The sequence below is a fragment of the Salarias fasciatus genome, unplaced genomic scaffold (assembly GCF_902148845.1).
Source record: "Salarias fasciatus unplaced genomic scaffold, fSalaFa1.1, whole genome shotgun sequence".
Lineage (NCBI taxonomy): Eukaryota > Metazoa > Chordata > Actinopteri > Blenniiformes > Blenniidae > Salarias > Salarias fasciatus.
Genome location: NW_021941232.1, coordinates 151,309 through 175,339, shown reverse-complemented (window position 1 = coordinate 175,339; position 24,031 = coordinate 151,309). Strand labels below are relative to the sequence as shown.

General features: G+C 57.0%; 1 long non-coding RNA gene and 1 pseudogene across 2 annotated transcripts; one reads left to right on the top strand and one right to left on the bottom strand.

The window, feature by feature from the left end:
* The first annotated feature begins 128 nt into the window (after positions 1-128).
* On the top strand, positions 129-940 carry LOC115384384 (uncharacterized). 2 transcript variants are annotated; one of them, XR_003930872.1, is made up of 2 exons: positions 129-176; positions 492-940. It is a non-coding gene; the product is annotated as an uncharacterized LOC115384384 (long non-coding RNA). The 2 variants fall into 2 exon arrangements; XR_003930871.1 differs by lacking the exon at positions 129-176 and adding an exon at positions 190-236.
* A 243-nt stretch (positions 941-1,183) lies between these two features.
* The window catches only part of LOC115384386 (regulating synaptic membrane exocytosis protein 2-like), a 50,166-nt pseudogene continuing 27,318 nt past the window's right edge, over positions 1,184-24,031 (bottom strand).

Sequence of the window (24,031 nt, the reverse complement as noted above, 5' to 3'; positions counted from 1 at the left end):
TGGACCCTGGTCCCTGAGAGAGCGTCCTGACTGGACCCTGGTCCCTGAGAGAGTGTCCTGACTGGACCCTGGTCCCTGAGAGAGTGTCCTGACTGGACCCTGGTCCCTGAGAGAGTGTCCTGACTGGACCCTGGTCCCTGAGAGTGTCCTGACTGGACCCTGGTCCCTGAGAGAGTGTCCTGACTGGACCCTGGTCCCTGAGAGCGTCCTGACTGGACCCTGGTCCCTGAGAGAGTGTCCTGACTGGACCCTGGTCCCTGAGAGCGTCCTGACTGGACCCTGGTCCCTGAGAGAGTGTCCTGACTGGACCCTGGTCCCTGAGAGAGTGTCCTGACTGGACCCTGGTCCCTGAGAGCGTCCTGACTGGACCCTGGTCCCTGAGAGAGTGTCCTGACTGGACCCTGGTCCCTGAGAGCGTCCTGACTGGACCCTGGTCCCTGAGAGAGTGTCCTGACTGGACCCTGGTCCCTGACTGGACCCTGGTCCCTGAGAGCGTCCTGACTGGACCCTGGTCCCTGAGAGTGTCCTGACTGGACCCTGGTCCCTGAGAGAGCGTCCTGACTGGACCCTGGTCCCTGAGAGTGTCCTGACTGGACCCTGGGTCCTGTCAGCGTACGGCGGCGGCGGCGGCCATGTGACCAGCCCACTCGGCTCACAGCTCACTTCCTGGTTCTGGTTCTGGAAGTGTAAATGCAGCTTTCGCTCACACTGATGGGCGGGGCCTGTCCGGTCACATGACCGTCGACCGCCTCTCGTCCCAGACGTTCTAAGATTCCAGTGTTCTGATGGCGAGGCGGGTCAAAGGTCAGAGTGTGGCTGTATATTTATTCTCGTGTTCCTGGTGTTGGTGACTTGACTTGTTTCTCTCGCCCTGCATGGCTCCACCTCTTCTTCTTTGTGTAACCTGAGCTGCACTCAGCATTAAAGTGTTTCCCTCCGGCCCGTGGTCCTGTCCTGCTGCTGCCCCCTGCTGGTCACACAACACATCTCACAGGAAGTGCTTCAACAGTCTTTATTCTCCTTCTTTTGCTTTTTACAATCATTGGTTTGAAGGTTCTACTGGATTAAGGTGGAGGTTCTCCGTGTTTCTCTGATCCATGCGGAGACGCTCAAAGCGGCCATGTTTTTTCCCGTCTCCATGGAAACAGTCACATGACCTCCGTCTGGTGGTCTTCCCTCACGGGAAACTCTGCCTAGCAGCTACCGGTCCCTGCAGTCGATTCGCCCCCAGACGCTACGCCTTGCTGCCCTCCGTCTCCTTATTGGTCAGCGGGGCTAAGGCGGGGTCGACCAATGAGGTGGCAGGAAACAGCTTGAACCAGCCAATCACCATGTTGGACAGGTCCAGGTCGTCCAGCAGGATCTGGGCTGCGCCCATGAAGGACTTGTGGTCCATCCGGCCGTAGTCGCCCCACACGATGATCTGCACACAGTGACGGAGTGAGGGCCACGCCCACATGCGGGATGTGGGCGTGGCCAGCAGTCTGATTGGCAGCTGTTTACCTGCAGCACCTTTCCTTCGGGGTTTTCCTCGAACTGCAGCTGCTGCTGATACAGAGGGTCCAGCGTCTTCCTGGCCAGCCGGGTCCGCCTCTTCAGCACACACTTCCCGTTGTCCATCAGGTACACCTTCACATAGGGAGCTGCGCGTGCACACACACACACACACACACACACACAAAGAGAGTAAGGCCTCTACATGCTCCACGAGAAGCAGGACGGCGTCGTCCAGCACCCAAAGTTCTGCCGGCTGACGTTTCAGACTCCAGAAGAAGCTGCAAGAACTCAGAGGCCCCGCCCCTCCGAGGCCACGCCCCCTCAGTGCAGGGGAGGAGCCAGAGGGTGGGCAGCTCTGCTCAGTGGGCGTGTCCAGGTGAAGCAGAGGCAGCTGACCAATCACAGAAGACATTGATCACCCAGCCAAACAAAGGTCTTGCAGAAGGAGGGGGCGGGGCGAAATGCAGCACAACACGGCGGCAGACTGACCCCCTGCTGGGCACCATATTTAGCAAAGCAAAATGGCCGCCACCAAAACGTCAACTTTTACAAAGTTTCCCATTTCTCGTGAAGAGAAAGTCCAAACCCTGGCGGCCCGACTTTGACACTCATGAGGAATGAGAGCCTCACTTCTTTCATCAATCAAAATGAAAGCTGAGAGTTTTCCTTCTGACTGGATTTGGTGTTTTGATGATGGCATCATGCCGCTGCTACGACCGATCCCACCTACAGAGGACAGTCACTGTGTGGACAGAGACTATCTGCTCCAGGACTGCTTCCAATGCACAGACTGGCAAGTCTTCAGGGAGGCAGCAACTTATGAGGGAGAGGTGGACCTGGAGGAATATACCGCCACCGTCCCCGGCTTCATCTCTAAATGTGCTGATGACATTACCACCAAGAAAATCACCTGCTATTCCAACCAGAAACCCTGGCTGAATGCGGAGGTGAGAGCTCTACTGAAGGCCAGGGATGCTGCGTTCAGGGCCGGTGAGGCATCAGCGCTTAAGGCCTCCGTGTGCTCCCCCTGTCGCCGCCACGGCGTTCTTACGACGTTCCTACGACGTCTACGTCGTAGCCGTACGACGGGCTACGCCGGGGCTTGACGTGCGCCTCCCAAAAAAAGTGACTTCGCGTCGAGGCGACGCGTGGTGACGTGAACGTCGAGGGCTGTGATTGGTCCGCTTTCGCATTGTTTATAGAATAAAGTAGAACTCACCCGGAAGGCTTTTCTGATCCGAACAGTGTTTCGGGAGAAATTTAGATCCAAAATCGATCGGCACACATTGCTATACTATTAGCGGCGTTAGCACTGTTAGCAGACGGCGCTGTGTGTAGAGCCGCTCCTAAAACGGCTTTAATCATCCAGAAACTCATTAGTTTCACCAACATGTCCTCCTGGTCTGCTCAGCCTGTCCTCCTCCACAGCCCGGGGTCCAGACCGCGGATCACGCCGCCGGCCGCCCCCGCCTCTCCGACCGGCTCCCCGCCGACCCGCTCGGCAGCGGGACCGCGACGCGCCGTCTCAGCCAGCGGTCCTACGGAGCGGGCCCGCCCCGGGCGCCGCACTGAGTGGGTTCCGGAGGTCCGGCGGCGGACCCCCGGGCCCCCCGCTGCGGCGGGGTTTCTCACACCCTCCGGGGCCGGACCCAGATCGCGGGGCCAGGGCCCGCCCCCCCCCCACCACACCCGCCGGCCGCCAGGCGGCGAAAGCTCTGTCTGGCGCAACCGCTGTCCGTCGCGTTGCATCTTGGGTAATTTCAGTATGAGTAGTGAACACACGATGTCTACTCAACATTTCTGGCGAATGCAGTATGCATCCGTGAACTGCCAGTGTAGACACTGCATACTCACGACGTTAGTATGAGTAGTAGGTAAGTCTGCGGTTTCCAACACAGCCCATGTCCAGGTAAAGCCGGAGCTCCGGACGCCGCATTGTTGTTGTGACTGCTGGCGGCTCGGCAGAGGAGGGCGTTCCCTTGACGCAGAAGCAAGATATGCTCAGTAGCGGCGTAGGGTTGCCGGCGTTAGAACGCCGTGGCGGCGACGGGGGAGCACACTGAGGCCTTTAGAGTGGCAAGAAGACTGCAGGCATCGCCAGGGCCAAAGCCCCATACGCCCAGGAACTCCAGGGCCACTTCACCACCAACGACCCACGGCGTGTGTGGAAGGGTATTGAGTGTATTACAGACTACAAGGCCAGGGATGCACAATGCCCCAGAGACCCCTCCTTGCCGGATGCACTAAACAGGTTCTACTCTCGCTTTGAGGATCCAAACGCCCCTCCCCCCCCCAGCACCAGACTCACATCTTCACCTGACGACACGCCCCTCAGTGTGACCGCAGCAGACGTGAGGAAGACCCTTCTGGGTATCAACCCCCGCAAGGCTGCAGGCCCTGACAGCATCCAGGGGTACTGAGGGACTGACCCACCAGCTGTCTGAGGTGCTGGCAGACATTTTCAACACCTCACTGTCTCTGTCCTCTGTCCCCACCTGCCTAAAGACGGCCACAACTGTCCCTGTCCCCAAGTGCTCCGCAGCGACAGGCCTGAATGACCATCGACCGGTGGCCCTGACCCCGATCGTCATGAAGTGCTTCGAGAGGCTCGTCATGACCCACATCAAGGACTCCATCGCTGTCACTGTGGACCCCCGTCAGTACGCCTGCAGGAGAAACCGCTCCACTGATGACGCCGTCTCCTCAGTGGTCCACACAGCCCCCACCCACTGGGAGAGCAAACACTCCTACGTCCGACTTCCTGACCAGCAGACCTCAGACGTCAGACCGTACCACCTCCTCCTCCGTCAGCCTCAGCACCGGCTCCCCCCAGGCTGCGCTGAGCCCCCTGCTGGTCGCTCTGCTGACGTACGACTGCTCGGCGACACTCCGGTGTCACATTGTGAAGTTTGTGGACGACACAGCAGTAGTGGGATGAATCTCCGACAACGACGAGTCCAACTCCAGAGAGGAGGTGGAGCAGCTGGTGCAGTGGTGTGGAGACAACAACCTCTGCATCAATGTGAAGAAGACCAAGGAGATGGTGCTGGACTTCAGGAAGGACCGGCGCCCCCTGCCTCCCCTGCACATCGGCGGAGCAGCCGTGGAGACGGTCTCCAGCTACAGGTACCTGGGTGTGCACATATCCAGGGACCTCACCTGGAGGACCACCACCTCCTGACTGGTCAGGAAAGCCCACCAGCGACTCTACTTCCTCAGGAAGCTGCGGAGGTCTGGTCTGGGGATCCCGGTCCCGAAGAGCTGCTACCGCTGTGCGGTGGAGAGCGTCCTCAGCAGCTGCATCACCGTGTGGCAGCTGACCGCTGCTGAGAGGAAGACTCTGCAGAGGGTGGTGAAGGCTGGATAAAGACCTGCTGGGAGCAGCCTGCCCTCCATCCTGGACCTCTACTCTTCACGTTGCGGGGGGGGGGGGGGGGGGGGGGGCTCTCCGCATCTTCAGAGACACCACTCATCCAGCACACAGCCTGTTTCAGCCCCTCCCCTCAGGAAGGAGCTGAGCAGCAGAGCAGAACCACCAGACTCAGGAACAGCTTCTGTCCTGAAGCTGTCAGGCTGCTGAGCTCCAGTCTGATCTGGAGGCTCCGACTCCACACGAGAGACGCTGCTGTCACTGAGCGCTGGACGCTCTGCACACCCGGTCACTGCTGCTGGAACGCTGTCTGCAAATGCTTTTATTATTATTATTATTATTTATTTTTTATTATTATTTTTTTTTATCCTTATTATTATTAGTATCCCTTGAGTGACTCCTAGAGTTAGGCTTCTGACCCGGGACCTGAGTACCCCCTTTTCGTGCCACAAACATGTTAATGTGAACTGGGATAACAATAAAGTTTTCTTGAATCTTGAATCTTGAGCTGAGTTCGCCAGGTTAGTCCTGAATGCTGGTTGAGTGAAACGGTCAACTGTCTAACAGGAAGTCCGATAAGGTTCATTAGGCCTTCTTTGGTATTCATGGTTTGGATTCATATACACAGGCCAGAGGTTATTTTGCCTACCTTGACGGGCAGAGGGGGCGTATCAACTTTCCCATACCTGGGACACAGTACTGAAGAAGGCGGACTGCAGATGGCGCTGTCATCCTACTGCACCCAGTAGGAAGCTGGTGCCAAAACCTGTATAAATCAGCCGACCAGACCGCATCACGTGACACTTCTGAGGAAGGCTGCAGCTTGGCAGCCGAAACGTGTCAAGGTGGCAAAATAACCTCTGGCCTGTGTGTACGAATCCAAACCATGTCTAACAGGAAGTTGGAGGAAGAGAAACAGGTCAGAGGTTTGGCTTGATCTGTTCTCATTTTATTTTGAAAAGCTCAGGTTTCTTTCACTTCCGATGTGAGTTTCTTCAAGGATCCGAAGTTAGTTTCTAATGTGTCATTTAAGGGAAAAGTTGAGGGAGAACTGATTTCACATCAGAGCTGCTGTCTGCTCTGCTGACGCCACGTTTAGCATTTTAACTGAGACAAAGACCAAACAGCCCATAGTGAATTTATACAAGCTTTATATATATGTGTGTGTGTGTGTGTGTGTGTGTGTGTGTGTGTGTGTGTGTGTGTGTGTGTGTGTGTGTGTGTGCATGAAAAAACATGAAAAAAGGGCTTATTTCACAAGTGAGTGCATGAGTGACAGAGTGAATGAGTGAGGGAGAGTGAGAGGTGTTGACCTGGGGTGTTCTTGTTGCCTTGTTTACCCACAAGCCCCCGGGCTCGGATCACCTCCACATCCAGACGCTCCTTCCTGTAGACCATCCCGATCTGGATGTCGCCTGACCAACAGCCAATCAGAGAAGCTCAACACACTTCAGTCAGACTCACCCAGCAACACACTCAAGTCTGATTGGTCCTTACCCATGGCGGGCGTGGCCAGAGTCTGCCTCCCTGCCAGCTGGGCGGGGCCTAATCCCTCCAGGAAGCCAGTGAAGTGTTTGTCCGATGCTAGTTTCACCCCCGGGAAGATCAGCCTGCAGAGATGTCCCACTGTGAGAACCATGAAGAACCGAAGACAGAACCCAGCGTCCCACTCTGACGTCCAACAACAGGAAGTCTCCTCTGAGTCTGGTTCTGCAGGAAGTCTCCTCTGGGTCTGCTCCCTAGAGAGGGGGAGGAGCTTGGAATGGAGTAGCTCCTCCCCAGGGAGGCGTCCTTTTTCCACCGGGAGGAGTCTGGGCTGGTCTGGGAGAGCTGGAGGAAGAGTCTGGGGACAGGAGGTCTGGGGACAGGAGGTCTGGGGACAGGAGGTCTGGGGACAGGAGGTCTGGGGACAGGCAGTCTGGGGACAGGCGGTCTGGGGACAGGCGGTCTGGGGACAGGAGGTCTGGGGACAGGAGGTCTGGGGACAGGAGGTCTGGGGACAGGCAGTCTGGGGACAGGAGGTCTGGGGACAGGCAGTCTGGGGACAGGAGGTCTGGGGACAGGAGGTCTGGGGACAGGCAGTCTGGGGACAGGAGGTCTGGGGACAGGAGGTCTGGGGACAGGCAGTCTGGGGACAGGAGGTCTGGGGACAGGAGGTCTGGGGACAGGCAGTCTGGGGACAGGCAGTCTGGGGACAGGCGGTCTGGGGACAGGCGGTCTGGGGACAGGAGGTCTGGGGACAGGAGGTCTGGGGACAGGAGGTCTGGGGACAGGCAGTCTGGGGACAGGAGGTCTGGGGACAGGCTGTCTGGGGACAGGAGGTCTGGGGACAGGAGGTCTGGGGACAGGCGGTCTGGGGACAGGAGGTCTGGGGACAGGCAGTCTGGGGACAGGAGGTCTGGGGACAGGCGGTCTGGGGACAGGAGGTCTGGGGACAGGCGGTCTGGGGACAGGAGGTCTGGGGACAGGCGGTCTGGGGACAGGAGGTCTGGGGACAGGAGGTCTGGGGACAGGAGGTCTGGGGACAGGCAGTCTGGGGACAGGAGGTCTGGGGACAGGCAGTCTGGGGACAGGAGGTCTGGGGACAGGAGGTCTGGGGACAGGCAGTCTGGGGACAGGAGGTCTGGGGACAGGAGGTCTGGGGACAGGCGGTCTGGGGACAGGAGGTCTGAGGACAGGAGGTCTGGGGACAGGCAGTCTGGGGACAGGCAGTCTGGGGACAGGCAGTCTGGGGACAGGAAGTCTAGGGACAGGCAGTCTGGGGACAGGAGGTCTGGGGACAGGCGGTCTGGGGACAGGAGGTCTGGGGACAGGAGGTCTGGGGACAGGAGGTCTGGGGACAGGAGGTCTGGGGACAGGCAGTCTGGGGACAGGAGGTCTGGGGACAGGCGGTCTGGGGACAGGCAGTCTGGGGACAGGAGGTCTGTGGACAGGCAGTCTGGGGACAGGAGGTCTGTGCGTCCCTGCAGGACAGTCTGGACTGGGGGAGACCTACGCTCCGGGCTTGGGCTCCTCGGCGTCCGGGTCCCGGCTGGGCTGGCGGGTGAACCGAGCCTTGAACTCCACGGCCAGACCAGTTTCTATGCTGCGCTGCACCGGGAGCCGGACCGCCTTCTTCTTCTTCTCTTCCTCTGGACACAGCAGACACAGGATGACCGGTCGCGGTGACGCAGCACGTTACCGCCGCTAACGGCCCAGCTATGATATGTTTACTGAAAAACTTAGAGAACCCCTCACCTCTTCTATTAGATCCAGGGACCAGCAGAAGTCCCTGAAGTCCTGGCTGATCAATAACTAGATTATTCAATAAAGCTTGCGGCTGGCGCTGCCGTGCGGGGCCCCCCAAGGGGGTTTGCTACGTCGTCGTTTCATAATTGCATTATAAATGTCGACTGTAGTCGTTTCTGTGCAGTACATGTAGCACTTGGGGTACCCGGTCTCTCAGGGGCCTCCTTGCGGGGGCCCCGTAAAAGCCGGGGCCCCAGGCAAATGCCTGGTTTACCTGCTGGCACGCCCCCCCCTGCTAGTTACCCTCTGACGAGTCACCTCCTCAGTAGTTACTCTCTGACTAGTTACTCTCTGACTAGTTACCTCCTCAGTAGTTACTCTCTGACTAGTTACCATGTGACTAGTTACCTCCTCAGTAGTTACTCTCTGACTAGTTACTCTCTGACTAGTTACCATGTGACTAGTTACCTCCTCAGTAGTTACTCTCTGACTAGTTACCATGTGACTAGTTACCTTCTCAGTAGTTACACTCTGACTAGTTACCATGTGACTAGTTACCTCCTCAGTAGTTACTCTCTGACTAGTTACCATGTGACTAGTTACCTTCTCAGTAGTTACACTCTGACTAGTTACCTCCTCAGTAGTTACTCTCTGACTAGTTACCTCCTCAGTAGTTACTCTCTGACTAGTTACTCTCTGACTAGTTACCTTCTCAGTAGTTACACTCTGACTAGTTACCATGTGACTAGTTACCTCCTCAGTAGTTACTCTCTGACTAGTTACCATGTGACTAGTTACCTCCTCAGTAGTTACTCTCTGACTAGTTACCTCCTCAGTAGTTACTCTCTGACTAGTTACCTCCTCAGTAGTTACCCTGTTTGATGAGTTACCCTCTGACCAGATGCCTCCTCAGTAGTTACTCTCTGACTAGTTACCTCCTCAGTAGTTACTCTCTGACTAGTTATCTCCTCAGTAGTTACTCTCTGACTAGTTACCTCCTCAGTAGTTACCCTGTTTGATGAGTTACCCTCTGACCAGATGCCTCCTCAGTAGTTACTCTCTGACTAGTTACCTCCTCAGTAGTTACTCTCTGACTAGTTACTCTCTGACTAGTTACCTCCTCAGTAGTTACTCTCTGACTAGTTACTCTCTGACTAGTTACCTCCTCAGTAGTTACTCTCTGACTAGTTACCTCCTCAGTAGTTACTCTCTGACATGGCCCAAAGACACATTTCGGACTTCTTTACTTTCCATCCTTCCCAGGATAAAAGGCCTGAAACGTGTGAGGAGGCAAACATCTGGAGGAAGTGGAGGAACCGCAGCAGCAGTGGCGTCTGGCGTCTTCTTCCCGCCGGCGGCGGCACCGGCTCAGAACCCGCCGGGCCGGCGGCAGACGTGATCTACCTGAACTGCGGTGAACTTCAGGTTCAGGATGGATCACGTGACGCCGCCGTTCACCCTGTCAGGCCTGAACATGGGTTTCTGTTCTGCAGCTTTGTGATGATTAATGTGTTCATATTTACGGTCAGCACAAGAGCATCTCGTTAGGCCTGGTGCCTCTGTGTGTGTGTGTGTGTGTGTGTGTGTGTGTGTGTGTGTGTGTGTGTGGTGTATTGTACCTTTGCAGCAGCTCATTTTGTGTTCTAGTGATTGGACAGTGTTTCACTCAGCTGTGGTTCTAAAGGCACTGCTCAGGCCCCGCCCCCATTTTACTCAGCACCTCCTGTTGAAAATAAGTTCCCCAGGCTGTGCTGGTTACCCTGACTAGTGAGGTGGGTGGCTGGTTACCCTGACTAGTGAGGTGGGTGGCTGGTTACCCTGACTAGTGAGGTGGGTGTCTGGTTACCCTGACTAGTGAGGTGGGTGTCTGGTTACCCTCTGACTAGTGAGGTGGGTGTCTGGTTACCCCCTTACTAGTGAGGTGGGTGTCTGGTTACCCTCTGACTAGTGAGGTGGGTGTCTGGTTACCCTCTGACTAGTGAGGTGGGTGGCTGGTTACCCTGACTAGTGAGGTGGGTGTCTGGTTACCCTGACTAGTGAGGTGGGTGGCTGGTTACCCTGACTAGTGAGGTGGGTGTCTGGTTACCCTGACTAGTGAGGTGGGTGTCTGGTTACCCTCTGACTAGTGAGGTGGGTGTCTGGTTACCCCCTTACTAGTGAGGTGGGTGTCTGGTTACCCCCTTACTAGTGAGGTGGGTGTCTGGTTACCCCCTTACTAGTGAGGTGGGTGTCTGGTTACCCTCTGACTAGTGAGGTGGGTGGCTGGTTACCCTCTGACTAGTGAGGTGGGTGGCTGGTTACCCCCTTACTAGTGAAGTGGGTGGCTGGTTACCCTCTGACTAGTGAGGTGGGTGTCTGGTTACCCCCTTACTAGTGAGGTGGGTGGCTGGTTACCCTCTGACTAGTGAGGTGGGTGGCTGGTTACCCTCTGACTAGTGAGGTGGGTGGCTGGTTACCCCCTTACTAGTGAAGTGGGTGGCTGGTTACCCTGACTAGTGAGGTGGGTGTCTGGTTACCCCCTTACTAGTGAGGTAGGTGGCTGGTTACCCTCTGACTAGTGAGGTGGGTGGCTGGCTACCATGACTAGTGAGGTGGGTGGCTGGTTACCCTCTGACTAGTGAGGTGGGTGGCTGGTTACCCCCTTACTAGTGAGGTGGGTGGCTGGTTACCCTCTGACTAGTGAGGTGGGTGTCTGGTTACCCCCTTACTAGTGAGGTGGGTGGGTGGTTACCCTCTGACTAGTGAGGTGGGTGGCTGGCTACCCTGACTAGTGAGGTGGGTGGCTGGTTACCCTCTGACTAGTGAGGTGGGTGTCTGGTTACCCCCTTACTAGTGAGGTGGGTGGCTGGTTACCCTCTGACTAGTGAGGTGGGTGTCTGGTTACCCTCTGACTAGTGAGGTGGGTGGCTGGTTACCCTCTGACTAGTGAGGTGGGTGGCTGGCTACCCTGACTAGTGAGGTGGGTGGCTGGTTACCCTCTGACTAGTGAGGTGGGTGTCTGGTTACCCTCGGGGTTGAGCTGCGAGGCGCTCTGGCTCTTCTTGCCCAGTCCCACCATCCCCATCATTCGCGCTCCGAAGCTCGAGCGTCGCTTTTTATCGTCGTCGTCGTCGTCGTTTCTTGACAGAGAACAAATCTCTCCACCCACACTGGACGACTTGGTGATGGGCCCTCCGGGTGACGGCGCCGCCCTGGAGGAGGAGATCAGTACAACAGATGGCACAGTGTTAGCGGGGCGGGGCGGGGGGGGCAGAAAGTGAAAGTCACCTCCACTCCTATTGAGACTCAGTGGTCACTGTCTTACTTTGCAGCTTGAGGCTCCGCCTCCTCCCCTCCTTCATCCAGTGATTGGCTCTTCTGCAGCATGGCTCCGTTCTCTGCTTCCCCCACAGATTCCTCCACTGATTGGCTGTCCATACAGTCCATCAGACTGTCTCAGCCAATCAGAGGGTGGCAGCATGCAGACATTCAGAAAGGAAGGAGGACTGAAGCATGATGGTGAGTGTGACGCCTTCACAACGAGCAGGGGAGGGGCTGGAGAGACCGGGGGCGGGGCCGGGTGAGGAGGGGTGGGGCCTGAGAGACCGGGGACTGGGAGGGAGGGGTCGGAGAGACCGGGGGCGGGGCCGGGTGGGGAGGGGTGGGGCCTGAGAGACCGGGGCTGGGAGGGAGGGACAGGAGAGACCCGAGGGCAGGTGGGGAGGGGTGGGGCCTGAGAGACCGGGGGCTGGGAGGGAGGGACAGGAGAGACTGGGGGCGGGGCCGGGTGGGGAGGGGTGGGGCCTGAGAGACCGGGGCTGGGAGGGAGGGACAGGAGAGACTGGGGGCAGTGCCGGGTGGGGAGGGGTGGGGCCTGAGAGACCGGGGACTGGGAGGGAGGGGTCGGAGAGACCGGGGGCGGGGCCGGGTGAGGAGGGGTGGGGCCTGAGAGACCGGGGACTGGGAGGGAGGGACAGGAGAGACCCGAGGGCAGGTGGGGAGGGGCATTACAGGGCAGGGCGGGGAGATCATGGAGGCAGTGTGGTTTCTGCTCAGCTCAGCAGAGAGGTACGAGGTGGGGGAGCTTCTTTTGGTGGGGTAATTTAAGACTGGGCTCATCTTCTAACTTTTCTGACTACGCTTCCCACGTTTCTGTTTGATTGCTCCATTTAGCTGACAACCAAAAACACAACTTTCTCAAAATGGCCCCGCTCATCTTCATGGAAATGGGTGAAAACACAGCTTTGTGTAAACGTTCCTGCTCCGTGTCGATGGCAGAAGCACTGCTGCCGGTGCTGGGTGTAACCATGTTCTGCACATGCTCAGAGGACGGCCAGTAAGGTAGAGCCTGGTGATTGGCTGTGCAGGTGGCATTTGCCCCCCTTCCTCAGCTGCCCGCATCTCTGTCATTTATTCACTTTTCTGGTGGGCTGTGGTGGTGCTGCTATGGAGCCTGAGGGAGCCGCCGTTCCTCTCCTGGACGTAGCGCCACCCGTGCGCTCCTCGCTTGGCTTGTCGGTGTGGACACTGCTGGTCGATGCGCTGTTGTGAGATTTTTCCGGTTAATGGTGCCGACTCTGGCTGGTATGCGGCTAGCGTAGCTGCGCTGTTCTCCAGCCTGGTGGGTGGCTTGGCCTGGTCTTTTTGCAACAAGGCTCATGTTCATCTACGCCACTGCTGATGGAGGCGCTGTTCATGCGTCCTTCCTGACTCATTGGTGTCGGACCGACTGACGTGATCGTGCCACCTTGGTTGCTGCCGGGGACGGCATTGTGCTCCTCCCTAGCTGCTCGACGCCAACTGTGGCTGTTGCCCATACGGTTGGTGCTAGCTTGGCCGTTGTTTTGAAGGCCACATTGACGCCCCTTCTCCAGACTTATTGTTGCCAATCCTGCCTGGCGAGTGACACTGTCTGTATCGGCTTCGACCCCGTTACCAGAGAGGTCTGTGTCGCATCCATCCCCCGGCTTATTGGGCCGGCCGGTATTTAGCGGCACGGCTGGTGTTGGTCTGCAGTCTTCGTGGGTCGACCCGCTTGAAGGAGGTGGTTGCGCCCTCTCGGCGCATGGCACCTCTGGCAAAGAGGGCAGGAGGGAGCGAGCCTTGCAGCAACGCCATTCCTCTCCTGAGCGTAGCTCAGCTGGGCCTCGTCGGTCCTGCCATCTGGCGTCTGCTGTGTAGGCGGCGCCCCCTTCCCTCAGCTGATTGCACTGACCTTGTCTTCTGACTCGCTGAGCGGCACTGCTGGTGGCAGCTCGGCGGTGTCCGGTTCAGGCGCCGTTTGCACCTGCCCCGCCCCCGGCAGGGGCTGTCTGTTGGGCGCTGGATGGAACAGACTGCTTGGTCGTTCCCCCTCCTGGATGTGGTTCAGCTACTTTGTTAGGCTGGTGATCTGGTGTCTGCTGTGCAGGCGGCGTACACCCCCTTCCCTCAGCTCAGGTCGTTGACCTTGTCTTCTCGCTCAGCAGGTCGCTGAGCGACACTGTTGGTGTCGGCTCGGCCGGTTCCGCCCTGCGTCATTCCCAGCAGGTGACGTCTTGCAGGACAGAGGGGAGTGGGGTCCGCCATGTGGCCGTTCCCTCTCCTGGATGTGGTTCAGCTAGTTTGCTGGCCTGGTGATGTGTGGGTGGCGTGCGCCCCCTTCCCGAAGCTTCTGGCACTGACCCGTCTTGACCTACCGAGCCGCACTCTTGGTGTTGGCTCAGAGCCTGTAGCTAGTGACGGCCGTGCTGCGCCCTTCCCCAGGCTTCACTGGCAGGCCCGTCTGGTGGTCGCAGGCCTCCCAGTGGCGTTGCAGATGAGCGGCGACCTGTCTGGCCCGCCTGCAGGTTACGTACTGCAGGGGCCTCATCGCGCTGGTGGACTCCCTCTCCTGTTGGAATCCTCCACCAGGGGAATGGTGCCTCCACTGTCTGCTTCGGTCCCTGAGGAGAGCCGCCAGCCTCGGGGCCAGGACACGCTGTTGCACCCTTGGCTAACAGGCCTCTATTTTCACTGTCGCCACTCCCTCTGGTCTGATATGCCCAGGGGACTTTCTCAGGGGGCCACATGCTGCTACTGGTGGCCCCCACTTTTCTACCCAGCTCGGTCATGGTCCCGTGCTGCACAGACTCTCTTGCAGCGGACCTCACCAGCTCCACACTGCATTGGCTAGTGGCTGATTGGCTGCTGGGCAGCTATACAGAGCCTGTCAGGCGGACCGTCCTGATTGGTGCAGTCCACCTGGCTGCAGTCTGACAGTGGGGGGAAGGTTAAGTGGCGCGGCATCCATGAGGCGGACCCGGTGCGTGTCCGATCCCCACAGTCTCGGATGCTGGAGGGCTCCTCTGGGGGGATGTCACCCTCCATCTACATTGAGGGTTCGGGTATCAGCAGGCTTAACAAGGTAACAGCGTAACAGCCATATCAGAGCTCTGTAAGCCTCAGACCTCGGCACTATCGCCCGGTGGCGTGTGTCGGCCTCATTGTGAGCCTCTGGCTGCAGTGGCTGCCACGTAGAGCCACATTCTGATGGCCGTTACCATGGGTAAAGTCATGTGTGAGTGATGTTCATGCTTTGTTATCATGCCTGGCTCTGGTGCCCAGTAAGAGCCCTGGGCCACGATTGGAGCCACCTTGGACGTTCGTTCACCCGAACAGCCTGGGCTGCTGTGCAGGTCCTGACGGAGGCTCTCTCTCGAACAGCGCTTCTCCCACTGGATCATGGATGCCTTTCACTTCCATTCTTAGCAGCTGACGTACCTCCCTCTAGCAGGGGTGCTGCCGCTCCACCAGAGCGGTGTCCATACCTTGAGCTGCCCTGAGGGGGGTACCCTGGACGACTTCCGTGCTGTTGCCTCTTGTGCGACACCGGCACCTTTTTTCTAGGAGGTACAGCATGGCTGCTGCCACTCCCCATTCACTGGGTGTGGTCTTTGGCCCTGCAGAGGCTCTCAGTGAGGTGGGTTCCTGGGACTCCTCGTGAGTGAGTTCACATACATCATTCCAGAGCTTTCAGCACCGCCTCTTTTGGTCAGTAGGAATGAAATAGAAGGAAAGTTACAAATGTAACTACGGTTTTATGAATCCCAGATGACCTCCAGAGCGCTCTGTCACTCAGAATCCTCGTGATCAACCGAGAACATTCCATGGGAGCCAAACCTGGGTCGGAGACCGGAACTTATGGCTGTTCCTGGGTCACCCAGGGGTTACGAGTGACATTGCTGGTATACATATTCAAACTGCGCAGATCCAAGGGGACATTACAGAGCTTTCAGCATCAACTCTGGCGGTCATCCGGGATTCATAGAACTGTAGTTACATTTGTAACTTTCGTTTTCTGTAGCATGTGTGTGATTCCATTACAAAAACAAACAACAGCACTTTCAACATGCTTACATTGTTGTCAGCATTTGCTCCATTTCCGTGTAAATTGACATTGTTTTCAAAGATTTACTGAAGCAAAAACCCAAAAGTGAAGCGTTTTCACTTGAAAAGTTGTCATGGAAATTGGGTCTTATCAAAATGCCATAGGAGTGAGACGAGGAAATGTTCCCCTGTCTGATTGGTTCTCACCTTGTGCTGCATACCAGCTGACTCTCAGACATGTTGGACACAGAGGACACATCGCTGACGTCACTGTCCGATGATCTAAAGGACAAACTGTCCCTCGTCTGTGGAAAAATGCCAGCAGTCAGCGGACCAAGGTTCAAAGGTCAGATCAGTCAGGTCATATTATCATTGGCATTGACTCACCTTCGAGACATCTTTCATCAAACCTGGAGAGACACAACAGCAGAGTTATCACAGCTGTGTTACCACAGCTATCACATATCACAGCTGTTAGGACTACAATAACAATGTTACAACGTTTACAATGTCACACAGTCTGTTATGATGCATGTTTACGGTCAGTGATGTCACATGTTTATGGTCTGTTATGTCACATGTTCACATTATAGTCTGTTATGTCACATGTTTACGGTCAGTGAGGTCACATGATTACGGTCAGTGATGTCACATGTTTATGGTCTGTTATGTCATGTTTACACTCTGTTCTGTCACATGTTTATGGTCTGTGATGTCAGGTTTACAGTCCACGATGTCACATGTTTATGGACTGTGATGTCATGTTTATGGTCAATGATGTCACATGTTTATGGTCTGTGATGTCACATGTTTACGGTCAGTGATGCCACATGTTTATGGTCTGTTATATCACATGTTTATGGTCTGTGATGTCATGTTTACGGTCAGTGATGTCACATGTTTATGGTCTGTTATATCACATGTTTATGGTCTGTGATGTCATGTTTACGGTCAGTGATGTCACATGTTTATGGGCTGTGATGTCACATGTTTACCGTCAGTGATGTCACATGTTTATGGTCTGTGATGTCATGTTTACGGTCAATGATGTCACATGTTTACGGTCAGTGACGTCACATGTTTATGGTCTGTTATATCACGTTTATGGTATGTGATGTCATGTTTATTGTCTGTGATGTCACATGTTTATGGTCTGTGACATCACATGTTAATGGTCTGTGATGTCACATGTTTACGGTCTGTTATGTCACATGTTTACGGTCAGTGATGTCACATGTTTATGGTCTGTGATGTCATGTTTACAGTCCACAATGTCACATGTTTATGGTCTGTGATGTCACATGTTTACGGTTAGAGACGTCACATATTTATGGGCTGTGATGCCATGTTTGTTCTGTGTCGTCATGTTTACTTTCTGAAATGTCACGTGTTTACTGTCTGCCATGACACATGTAATCGATATCTAATGAAATAAGTGTGTGACGATCCTGCAGTGCTGAAGCTTCGACCTAAGAAATGCTCAGACAGGAAGTATTCAGCGCCTTTACCTTCTCTGCTGGCAGATAACAGCTCACCTTCAAAACAACAACAGAAACCTAATGTTTAGCTTTTAATCCCACATTCTGAGCTGCATTACTATGCATGGAAATTAAATTAATTCATAAATAAATTCCGATTTGAATGACAGATGAACACGAAAGAATTAATCAATGGAGCGACTGATACATACAGGGATGCTTACAATGAGGGATTATTTCATGAATTGATGAATATATGAAATAATTAAATTCATGATGAATGAATATCTGGGCATATAAATGCATGAATGGATGAATACATGAGGGAATGATACATGAGTGGATACAGTCACAGAGGGATGAACACTGAAAGAATGAACACATTAAAGGATTAATTTCTGGAAGTGTGATTACAGTGTGGGTGGAATTCACTGAGGAATGAATACATGAAGGATACATAAGAGGATGAATTCATGGAAGTAGCAATGGGGGGTGAAGATATGCAGGAATGAATGGATGAACACATGGAGGGAGAGTCAACTAACTCCAGGAACTTCTAGGTTGCTGTTCAAACTAACGGGACAAGTCTGATGGAGGCTCCGGCTCTGGCCGGCCAGTGGGCGGGGCTAACAAGCAGCACATCTGAGTTAAATGCTAACATGTTTGCCAATGGGCGGAGTCAACAGGGGCTACAAAACCATACCATTGGCGCTCTTCCTTTGCTGGTCCTCCCATGTGACCTCTGCTTCAGACAGAACAAACAGGTCAGAGAGCGGGACAGGAGCACCTCAACGCTGCAGACACCCGACACTCGCCTTTCCTGCTTCCTCCGGGCGTCGCTGAACGCCGCTCCGCCTCTGAGGGATGAACAAACACACAACTCAATGATGCTGGACGCCGCAGGACAGTCAAGTGGTTCAGTGTTCTGGTGGTTTTGAGGTTCTGCACTACAAAGACATGTCAAAGCTTTCAGGGACGTACCTGGAGTCTGTGGGGGGGCTGCAGTGGACGGAGTGGGGGAGGGGCTGGGTGTCGGAGACGGTGTTGGAGCAGGTGGCGTGGGAAGGACCGGTTCTGGAGGAGGCTGGGACTGTGGAGGGGCTGGAGGCAGAGCCTGTGCAAGTGAAAATGGTTCAGGTGGTGCAGCTGCAGGAGGTCCTGGTGAAGGTGCAGGTGGTCCTGGTGCAGCTGCTGGTGGTCCTGGTGAAGGTGCAGGTGGTCCTGGTGCAGCTGCTGGTGGTCCTGGTGAAGGTGCAGGTGGTCCTGGTGAAGGTGCAGGTGGAGGGGGGGCTGCTGGTGCTGGTGGAGGGGGGGCTGGGGTGGCAGTAGCTGGTACAGGTGCAGGTGGTGGGTGGGATTGGATTGGCGTTTGGATTCGAATCAGCGGGGGTGTTTGTTGATTGACAGGGGGCGGGGCTTGCTGTGGGAGTGTGGGAGAGGTCACAGGTGGGGCTCCTGTGGAGGGGGGCGTGGCCAAAACTGAGAGGAGGCAGGAAGAGAAAAAGAAACAGAAGAAATGAAAGAGTGAATGTTCCTGCAGCCGTGACCCGAGACCCGAGACCAGAGACCCGAGACCAGAGACCCGAGACCCGAGAGTCAAGACCAGAGAGCCAAGACCAGCGACCCGAGAGCCAAGACCCGAGACCCGAGACCTGAGACCTGAGACCTGAGACCCGAGACCCGAGACCCGAGACCCGAGACCAGAGAGCCAAGACCAGAGATCCGAGAGCCAAGACCCGAGACCAGAGACCAGAGACCTGAGACCTGAGACCCGAGACCCGAGACCCGAGACCAGAGAGCCAAGACCAGAGAGCCAAGACCAGCGACCCGAGAGCCAAGACCCGAGACCCGAGACCCGAGAGTCAAGACCAGAGAGCCAAGACCAGCGACCCAAGAGCCAAGACCCGAGACCCGAGACCTGAGACCTGAGACCCGAGACCCGAGACCAGAGACCAGAGACCCGAGACCCGAGACCCGAGAGTCAAGACCAGAGAGCCAAGACCAGTGACCCGAGAGCCAAGACCAGAGACCCGAGAGCCAAGACCCGAGACCCGAGACCTGAGACCTGAGACCCAAGACCCGAGAGCCAAGACCAGAGATCCGAGAGCCAAGACCCAAGACCCGAGACCTGAGACCCGAGACCCGAGATCCCGAGACTAGAGACCCGAGAGCCGAGACCCGAGAGTCAAGTCCAGAGAGCCAAGACCAGCGACCCGAGAGCCAAGACCCGAGACCCGAGACCTGAGACCTGAGACCCGAGACCCGAGACCAGAGACCAGAGACCCGAGACCCGAGACCCGAGAGTCAAGACCAGAGAGCCAAGACCAGTGACCCGAGAGCCAAGACCAGAGACCCGAGAGCCAAGACCTGAGACCTGAGACCCAAGACCCGAGAGCCAAGACCAGAGATCCGAGAGCCAAGACCCAAGACCCGAGACCTGAGACCCGAGACCCGAGACTAGAGACCCGAGAGCCGAGACCCGAGGCCTGAGACCTGAGACCAGAGATCAGAGACCCGAGACCCAAGACCAGAGACCCAAGAGCCAAGACCCAAGACCCGAGACCCGAGACCCGAGACCCGAGACCCGAGAGCCAAGACCAGAGACCAGAGAGCCAAGACCCAAGACCCGAGACCTGAGACCCGAGACCCGAGACTAGAGACCCGAGAGCCGAGACCCGAGGCCTGAGACCTGAGACCAGAGATCAGAGACCCGAGGCCTGAGACCTGAGACCAGAGATCAGAGACCCGAGAGCCAAGATCCAAGACCCGAGACCAGAGACCCGAGGCCCGAGACCCGAGACCCAAGACCAGAGACCCGAGAGCCAAGACCCGAGACCCGAGACCTGAGACCCGAGACCCGAGGCCCGAGAGCCAAGACCAGATACCCGAGACCAGAGACCCGAGGCCCGAGACCTGAGACCAGAGACCCGAGACCCGAGACCCGAGACCCAAGACCAGAGACCTGAGACCTGAGACCCGAGACCCGAGACTAGAGAGCCGAGACCCGAGGCCTGAGACCTGAGACCAGAGATCAGAGACCCGAGAGCCAAGATCCGAGACCCGAGGCCCGAGACCCGAGACCCGAGACCCGAGACCAGAGACCCGAGACCCGAGACCCGAGACCCAAGACCAGAGACCCGAGACCAGAGACCCGAAACCCGAGACCTGAGACCCGACACCCGAGACCCAAGACCAGAGACCTGAGACCTGAGACCCGAGACCCGAGACTAGAGAGCCGAGACCCGAGGCCTGAGACCTGAGACCAGAGATCAGAGACCCGAGAGCCAAGATCCGAGACCTGAGACCAGAGACCAGAGACCAGAGACCCGAGACCCAAGACCAGAGACCCAAGACCAGAGACCCGAGACCAGAGACCCTAGACCCGAGACCCGAGGCCCGAGACCTGAGACCAGAGACCCGAGAGCCAAGACCCGAGACCCGAGACCTGAGACCCGAGACCAGAGACCCGAGACCTGAGGCCCGAGACCTGAGACCCGAGACCAGAGACCCGAGACCTGAGGCCCGAGACCTGAGACCCGAGACCAGAGACCCGAGAGCCGAGACCAGAGACCCGAGACCAGAGACCCAAGACCCGAGAGCCAAAACCCGAGACCCGAGAGCCAAGACCCGAGACCTGAGGCCTGAGACCTGAGACCCGAGACCAGAGACCCGATACCAGAGACCCGAGAGCCAAGACCAGAGACCCGAGGCCCGAGACCAGAGACCAGAGACCCGAGAGCCAAGATCCGAGACCCGGGACCAGAGACCCGAGGCCCGAGACCCGAGACCCAAGACCAGAGACCCGAGAGCCAAGACCCGAGACCCGAGAGCCAAGACCAGAGACCTGAGACCAGAGACCCGAGACCCGAGACCTAAGACCAGAGACCCAAGACCAGAGACCCGAGACCAGAGACCCGAAACCCGAGACCTGAGACCCGACACCCGAAACCCGAGACCCAAGACCAGAGACCCAAGACCAGAGACCCGAGACCAGAGACCCGAGACCCGAGACCTGAGACCCGACACCCGAGACCCGAGACCCGAGACCAGAGACCAGAGACCAGAGACCCTAGACCAGAGACCCGAGACCCGAGAACCGAGACCCGAGACCCGAGAGCCGAGACCCGAGGCCTGAGACCTGAGACCAGAGATCAGAGACCCGAGAGCCAAGATCCGAGACCTGAGACCAGAGACCAGAGACCAGAGACCAGAGACCAGAGACCCTAGACCAGAGACCCGAGACCCGAGAACCGAGATCAGAGACCCGAGAGCCAAGATCCGAGACCTGAGACCCGAGACCCGAGACCAGAGACCAGAGACCAGAGACCAGAGACCCTAGACCAGAGACCCGAGACCCGAGAACCGAGACCCGAGACCCGAGAGCCGAGACCCGAGGCCTGAGACCTGAGACCAGAGATCAGAGACCCGAGAGCCAAGACCCGAGACCCGAGACCCGAGATCCAAGACCCGAGACCGGAGACCAGAGACCCGAGAACAGATACCAGAGACCCCAAACCAGAGACCCGAGAGCAACAGGCAGACAGCATCAACCCCACCCTCCACCCTTCACCCTCCACCCTCCACCCTCCACCCTCCACCCTCCACCCTTCACCCTCCACCCTCCACCCTCCACCCTCCACCCTTCACCCTCCACCCTTCACCCTCCACCCTTCACCCTCCACCCTCCACCCTAGAACACCGTCAGCTGTGGTTCTGCTGACCCCACAGAACAGAGCAAACAGCCAGAAGCTCTTCCAATGTGATTCAGACCAAACAGTTTTCTCTTGGATCTCAGATCCTTCGAATGCTCAAGAACCCCAAGAACCCCATCCAGAGTTCCCTGCAGTTTCAGCTGACTGGCTGAAATAAAAACATTCACCATGTTCTCTCGTCCCAGTGAAGAACTACGATGTACGACGGTGACAGGAGTTACCATGGTTACCAGTTTTCAGCCGAGTCAGAGGGTAACGAGGCCTTCAAAACCTCAGGTTGTTTTTTCTGGACTCACAGCAGATGACTGGGACCGACCTTCACACAACTACACTCACACAACTACACTCACACACACACACACACACACACACACACACACACACACACACACACACACACACACCGTTCTGATCACTGTCCCACCCTGTCTGCTTCAGCTCGCAGGACTGTCCTCCGTCTGAGACACCACATCACACCAAGCAGAGGAAACATGAGGCTGGCGGACCTGGACGTGTCCCGACCTGCTGACCGGAGGACCCAGCTGACAGGTGGCTCACAGACGTACCTTCTGCTCCTCTGGGTGGGACGATGGGCAGCTGGCGTCCACGACGGCCACAGACCGGTGTCCCCGTTGGACTCGTCAGGGTGGATCCACTGCATGCATTCACCCTGACGGAGACCAAAACACCGGAATCAAACTACTGACCTGACCCGGTCTGTCCAGGTCTGTGCACGTCTCTCTGGTCTGTCTGAATCTGCTGCTGTCTCTCCAGGCCTGTCCTCAGCTCTCTGAGTCCACAGGCTTTCTGATCTGAATCAGTCTGTCTGTCTTCCTGATCTGTCCGTCAGTCTCTAAAGGTCACTGACAGTCTGTCTGTCTCTGTCTCTGTCTCTGAGTCTCTGAGTCACTGAGTCCCATCCAGTCCGTCAGAGTGTGTCTCAGTCTGTCTCCACGTCTCTGACTGCATCATCATCTTCTGTCTGGTCGCTCTGTCCCTCCAAAACTCTGGACGTTATGCAGTAGAGTGATGCGCCACCCTGGAGTGATGTGCCACCCTGGAGTGATGCGCCACCCTGGAGTGATGTGCCACCCTGGAGTGATGCCACACCCTGGAGTGATGTGCCACCCTGGAGTGATGCGCCACCCTGGAGTGATGCCACACCCTGGAGTGATGCGCCACCCTGGAGTGATGTGCCACCCTGGAGTGATATGCCACCCTGGAGTGATGCCACACCCTGGAGTGATGTGCCACCCTGGAGTGATGCGCCACCCTGGAGTGATGCGCCACCCTGGAGTGATGCGCCACCCTGGAGTGATGTCACACCCTGGAGTTATGTGCCACCCTGGAGTGATGCGCCACCCTGGAGTGATGCCACACCCTGGAGTGATGCGCCACCCTGGAGTGACGTGCCACCCTGGAGTGATATGCCACCCTGGAGTGATGCCACACCCTGGAGTGATGTGCCACCCTGGAGTGATGCGCCACCCTGGAGTGATGCGCCACTCTGGAGTGATGTGCCACCCTGGAGTGATGCGCCACCCTGGAGTGATGCGCCACCCTGGAGTGATGTGCCACCCTGGAGTGATGCCACACCCTGGAGTGATGTGCCACCCTGGATTGATGAGCCAACCTTGGAGTGATGCCACACCCTGGAGTGATGTGCCACCCTCTAGTGATGAGCCACCCTGGAGTGATGCCACACCCTGGAGTGATGTGCCACCCTGGAGTGATGTGCCACCCTGGAGTGATGCCACACCCTGGAGTGATGCGCCACCCTGGAGTGATGCCACACCCTGGAGTTATGTGCCACCCTGGAGTGATGCGCCACCCTGGAGTGATGCGCCACCCTGGAGTGATGTGCCACCCTGGAGTGATGCCACACCCTGGAGTGATGTGCCACCCTGGAGTGATGCCAAACCCTGGAGTGATGTGCCACCCTGGAGTGATGCGCCACCCTGGAGTGATGCGCCACCCTGGAGTGATGCGCCACCCTGGAGTGATGTCACACCCTGGAGTTATGTGCCACCCTGGAGTGATGCGCCACCCTGGAGTGACGTGCCACCCTGGAGTGATATGCCACCCTGGAGTGATGCCACACCCTGGAGTGATGTGCCACCCTGGAGTGATGCGCCACCCTGGAGTGATGCGCCACCCTGGAGTGATGTGCCACCCTGGAGTGATGCGCCACCCTGGAGTGATGCGCCACCCTGGAGTGATGTGCCACCCTGGAGTGATGCCACACCCTGGAGTGATGTGCCACCCTGGATTGATGAGCCAACCTTGGAGTGATGCCACACCCTGGAGTGATGTGCCACCCTCTAGTGATGAGCCACCCTGGAGTGATGCCACACCCTGGAGTGATGTGCCACCCTGGAGTGATGTGCCACCCTGGAGTGATGCCACACCCTGGAGTGATG